Consider the following 6,838-nt stretch of genomic DNA (forward strand, 5'->3'; position numbering starts at 1 on the left):
AAGAAAATTGTGCCACCTGGTGTGCTTAATATAAGGAATTTGAAATGATTTATACTTTTAATTTTGATACTTAAGTTCATTTATTTTTATTTAACCTTTATTTAAAACCAAATACTTTTACTCAAGTAATATTTTACTGGGTGACTTTTTACATTTTCTATTAAAGGTATCTTTACTTTTACTCAAGTATGACAATGAGGTACTTTTTCCATCACTGTATTTAAATATAGCCTCCACAATAGCCTTCAACATACCAGTATTTGTGTAAACCTTCAGAAGAAATGATGGAATTAATAATACAACATAAAAAATAAATGACCTGTCACGTCCTGACCAGTAGAGGGTGTAGTTGGGTGTGGCAGAAGGGAGTGAGTGTTTTATTGTTTCATTGATTTTGGCCGTGTGACTTCCAATCAGGCACAGCTGTAGAGGGTTGTGGTTGATTGGGAGTCACACATAAGTTGCCTACGTTTCCTTTGTGTTTCGTGGGTAATTGTTCTTGTCATTGTGGTAGCACCTGACAGGACTGTGTTGGCTGTCAGTTTGTTGTTTTTGTAAATGCATAGTGTTCGTAAATTAAATATGACGAACCCTAACTCCGCCGCATTTTGGTCCACTTCTTCCATAGACAGCCGTTACAGAATTACCCATTTATTTTTTCAAAGGTGGTAGGTTGCAAGTTTTAATGTCACCTGCATAAATACAGTGAAATGGCTTCCTTGAAGCTCTAAACCCAACAATGCAGTAAACAATATCAATGTAGCACTAAAGATAACAAGGTAGAACAAACACACCAGATATAAGAATGAGGAATAAGAAGAACATGAGAAAGGAAGAAGCTACTGTACAGTTTATACAGGGTCAGTTCAGTACCATATTAACAATGGACAGGGATACTGGAGGGATGGAGGTAGATATGTATAGGGGACAGGGATACTGGAGGGATGGAGGTAGATATGTATAGGGGAAGGGATACTGGAGGGATGGAGGTAGATATGTATAGGGGACAGGGATACTGGAGTGATGGAGGTAGATATGTATAGGGGACAGGGATACTGGAGGGATGGAGGTAGATATGTATAGGGGACAGGGATACTGGAGGGATGGAGGTAGATATGTATAGGGGACAGGGATACTGGAGGGATGGAGGTAGATATGTATAGGGGACAGGGATACTGGAGTGATGGAGGTAGATATGTATAGGGGACAGGGATACTGGAGGATGGAGTAGATTATAGGGGACAGGGATACTGGAGTGATGGAGGTAGATATGTATAGGGGGAAGGGGACAGGGATACTGGAGGGATGGAGGTAGATATGTATAGGGGGAAGGGGACAGGGATACTGGAGTGATGGAGGTAGATATGTATAGGGGGAAGGGATACTGGAGTGATGGAGGTAGATATGTATAGGGGACAGGAACAGGGATACTGGAGTGATGGAGGTAGATATGTATAGGGGGAAGGGGACAGGGATCCTGGAGGGATGGAGGTAGATATGTATAGGGGGAAGGGATACTGGAGGGATGGAGGTAGATATGTATAGGGGACAGGGATACTGGAGGGATGGAGGTAGATATGTATAGGGGGAAGGGGACAGGGATACTGGAGGGATGGAGGTAGATATGTATAGGGGACAGGGATACTGGAGGGATGGAGGTAGATATGTATAGGGGACAGGGATACTGGAGGGATGGAGGTAGATATGTATAGGGGGAAGGGGACAGGGATACTGGAGGGATGGAGGTAGATATGTATAGGGGACAGGGATACTGGAGGGATGGAGGTAGATATGTATAGGGGACAGGGATACTGGAGTGATGGAGGTAGATATGTATAGGGGGAAGGGGACAGGGATACTGGAGTGATGGAGGTAGATATGTATAGGGGGACAGGGATACTGGAGTGATGGAGGTAGATATGTATAGGGGAAGGGGACAGGGATACTGGAGTGATGGAGGTAGATATGTATAGGGGGGGGACAGGGATACTGGAGGGATGGAGGTAGATATGTATGGGGGAAGGGATACTGGAGGGATGGAGGTAGATATGTATAGGGGACAGGGATACTGGAGGGATGGAGGTAGATATGTATAGGGGACAGGGATACTGGAGTGATGGAGGTAGATATGTATAGGGGGAAGGGGACAGGGATACTGGAGGGATGGAGGTAGATATGTATAGGGGGAAGGGGACAGGGATACTGGAGGGATGGAGGTAGATATGTATAGGGGACAGGGATACTGGAGGGATGGAGGTAGATATGTATAGGGGGAAGGGGACAGGGATACTGGAGTGATGGAGGTAGATATGTATAGGGGACAGGGATACTGGAGGGATGGAGGTAGATATGTATAGGGGAAGGGATACTGGAGGGATGGAGGTAGATATGTATAGGGGGAAGGGGACAGGGATACTGGAGTGATGGAGGTAGATATGTATAGGGGGAAGGGGACAGGGATACTGGAGTGATGGAGGTAGATATGTATAGGGGGAAGGGGACAGGGATACTGGAGGGATGGAGGTAGATATGTATAGGGGAAGGGATACTGGAGGGATGGAGGTAGATATGTATAGGGGGAAGGAGACAGGGATACTGGAGGGATGGAGGTAGATATGTATAGGGGGACAGGGATACTGGAGGGATGGAGGTAGATATGTATAGGGGACAGGGATACTGGAGGGATGGAGGTAGATATGTATAGGGGACAGGGATACTGGAGTGATGGAGGTAGATATGTATAGGGAGAAGGGGACAGGGATACTGGAGTGATGGAGGTAGATATGTATAGGGGGAAGGGGACAGGGATACTGGAGGGATGGAGGTAGATATGTATAGGGGGAAGGGATACTGGAGGGATGGAGGTAGATATGTATAGGGGGAAGGAGACAGGGATACTGGAGTGATGGAGGTAGATATGTATAGGGGACAGGGATACTGGAGTGATGGAGGTAGATATGTATAGGGGACAGGGATACTGGAGTGATGGAGGTAGATATGTATAGGGGGAAGGAGACAGGGATACTGGAGTGATGGAGGTAGATATGTATAGGGGACAGGGATACTGGAGGGATGGAGGTAGATATGTATAGGGGGAAGGGGACAGGGATACTGGAGTGATGGAGGTAGATATGTATAGGGGGAAGGGGACAGGGATACTGGAGTGATGGAGGTAGATATGTATAGGGGACAGGGATACTGGAGGGATGGAGGTAGATATGTATAGGGGACAGGGATACTGGAGGGATGGAGGTAGATATGTATAGGGGGACAGGGATACTGGAGTGATGGAGGTAGATATGTATAGGGGAAGGAGACAGGGATACTGGAGTGATGGAGGTAGATATGTATAGGGGACAGGGATACTGGAGTGATGGAGGTAGATATGTATAGGGGGAAGGGGACAGGGATACTGGAGTGATGGAGGTAGATATGTATAGGGGGAAGGGGACAGGGATACTGGAGTGATGGAGGTAGATATGTATAGGGGGAAGGAGACAGGGATACTGGAGTGATGGAGGTAGATATGTATAGGGGGAAGGGGACAGGGATACTGGAGTGATGGAGGTAGATATGTATAGGGGAAGGACAGGGGACAGGGATACTGGAGTGATGGAGGTAGATATGTATAGGGAGACAGGGATACTGGAGTGATGGAGGTAGATATGTATAGGGGGAAGGGGACAGGGATACTGGAGTGATGGAGGTAGATATGTATAGGGGACAGGGATACTGGAGTGATGGAGGTAGATATGTATAGGGGGAAGGGGACAGGGATACTGGAGTGATGGAGGTAGATATGTATAGGGGACAGGGATACTGGAGTGATGGAGGTAGATATGTATAGGGGACAGGGATACTGGAGGGATGGAGGTAGATATGTATAGGGAGAAGGGGACAGGGATACTGGAGTGATGGAGGTAGATATGTATAGGGGGAATGGGACAGGGATACTGGAGTGATGGAGGTAGATATGTATAGGGGGAAGGGGACAGGGATACTGGAGGGATGGAGGTAGATATGTATAGGGGAAGGGGACAGGGATACTGGAGTGATGGAGGTAGATATGTATAGGGGGAAGGGGACAGGGATACTGGAGTGATGGAGGTAGATATGTATAGGGGACAGGGATACTGGAGTGATGGAGGTAGATATGTATAGGGGGAAGGGGACAGGGATACTGGAGGGATGGAGGTAGATATGTATAGGGGACAGGGATACTAGAGGGATGGAGGTAGATATGTATAGGGGACAGGGATACTGGAGGGATGGAGCTAGATATGTATAGGGGGAAGGGGACAGGGATACTGGAGTGATGGAGGTAGATATGTATAGGGGGAAGGGGACAGGGATACTGGAGTGATGGAGGTAGATATGTATAGGGGAAGGAGACAGTGATACTGGAGTGATGGAGGTAGATATGTATAGGGGGAAAGGGGACAGGGATACTGGAGTGATGGAGGTAGATATGTATAGGGGGAAGGAGACAGGGATACTGGAGTGATGGAGGTAGATATGTATAGGGGGAAGGGGACAGGGATACTGGAGTGATGGAGGTAGATATGTATAGGGGGAAGGGGACAGGGATACTGGAGTGATGGAGGTAGATATGTATAGGGGGAAGGGGACAGGGATACTGGAGTGATGGAGGTAGATATGTATAGGGGGAAGGAGACAGGGATACTGGAGTGATGGAGGTAGATATGTATAGGGGGAAGGGGACAGGGATACTGGAGTGATGGAGGTAGATATGTATAGGGGGAAGGGGACAGGGATACTGGAGGGATGGAGGTAGATATGTATAGGGGAAGGGATACTGGAGGGATGGAGGTAGATATGTATAGGGGGAAGGGGACAGGGATACTGGAGTGATGGAGGTAGATATGTATAGGGGACAGGGATACTGGAGTCATGGAGGTAGATATGTATAGGGGGAAGGAGACAGGGATACTGGAGTGATGGAGGTAGATATGTATAGGGGGAAGGGGACAGGGATACTGGAGTGATGGAGGTAGATATGTATAGGGGGAAGGGGACAGGGATACTGGAGTGATGGAGGTAGATATGTATAGGAGACAGGGATACTGGAGTGATGGAGGTAGATATGTATAGGGGGAAGGGGACAGGGATACTGGAGTGATGGAGGTAGATATGTATAGGGTAGACAGGGATACTGGAGTGATGGAGGTAGATATGTATAGGGGGAAGGGGACAGGGATACTGGAGTGATGGAGGTAGATATGTATAGGGGGAAGGGGACAGGGATACTGGAGTGATGGAGGTAGATATGTATAGGGGGGGGACAGGGATACTGGATTGATGGAGGTAGATATGTATAGGGGGGACAGGGATACTGGAGTGATGGAGGTAGATATGTATAGGGGGAAGGAGACAGGGATACTGGAGTGATGGAGGTAGATATGTATAGGGGGAAGGAGACAGGGATACTGGAGTGATGGAGGTAGATATGTATAGGGGAAAGGAGACAGGGATACTGGAGTGATGGAGGTAGATATGTATAGGGGGAAGGGGACAGGGATACTGGAGTGATGGAGGTAGATATGTATAGGGGAAAGGAGACAGGGATACTGGAGTGATGGAGGTAGATATGTATAGGGGGAAGGTGACTAGGCATCAGGATATATGATAAACAGAGTAGCAGCAGTGTATATGATGATTATATATAAATGTGTGTAGAGTCAGTATACATGTGCAGCAGCTAGCCTAGTGGTTAGAGCGTTGGGCCAGTAACCAAAAGGTTGCTGGATTGAATCCCTGAGCTGACAAGGTAAAAATCTGTCTTTCTGAACAAGGCAGTTAACCCACTGTTCCCCAGTAGGCCGTAAATGAGAATTTGTTCTTAACTGACTTGCCTTTTTTAATTGAACCTTTATCAAACTAGGCATGTAGAGTCCTGTGAGTGTGCATAGAGACAATAAAACAAGGATCAACTCAGTCTGTGTTGCCATTCTGTTAGCTTAGAGGTGTCACTACAGACCCTGGTTTGATTCCAGGCTGTATCACAACCGGCCGTGATTGGGAGTCCCATAGGGCGGCGCACAATTGGCTGGGGTAGGTTGTCATTGTAAATAAGAATTTGTTGACTTGCCTAGTTAGGATAAATGAAAAAGCTATTTATCAGTCTTAGGTCTTGGGGGCAGAGAGAACAGTCTATAGCTTGGGTGGCTGGAGGAGTCTTTAACCACTTGGGTGGCTGGAGGAGTCTTTAACCACTTGGGTGGCTGGAGGAGTCTTTAACCACTTGGGTGGCTGGAGGAGTCTTTAACCACTTGGGTGGCTGGAGGAGTCTTTAACCACTTGGGTGGCTGGAGGAGTCTTTAACCACTTGGGTGGCTGGAGGAGTCTTTAACCACTTGGGTGGCTGGAGGAGTCTTTAACCACTTTCTGGGCCTTCACAAGGTTGAAAAACAGTTGTTTTAGCACTAGTGCAGTACATCGATATTCCCCAAGTTTAGCATGCATGTCTTTGCAGGGGGTTACTCTTATTTTGAGAAGAAAAAAAAATCATCATTCATGCTGGCAGCATAATATCCTGCTGCTGGCAGAACGGTAACAGAGTCCCCTCTGGGTCTGATGTCTGCGAGAACTTGAGCATCAAGAATATTCCACTTTGAGGACTGGCTCCAGGAACTGGCTGCCCCCCTGTGGACGCATGGGACCCCACTCAGAGTAGAGACATCACACACAAATGTTCGAATTGAAGTTTAGATGCTTTTTTTTAACCTTTATTTAACTAAGCAAGTCAGTTAAAAACAAATTCTTATTTACAATGACAGCCTACCGGGGACAGAACGACAGGTCGGGGATTCGATCCAGC

This window comes from Salmo salar, chromosome ssa19 (genome assembly GCF_905237065.1).
Source record: "Salmo salar chromosome ssa19, Ssal_v3.1, whole genome shotgun sequence".
Lineage (NCBI taxonomy): Eukaryota > Metazoa > Chordata > Actinopteri > Salmoniformes > Salmonidae > Salmo > Salmo salar.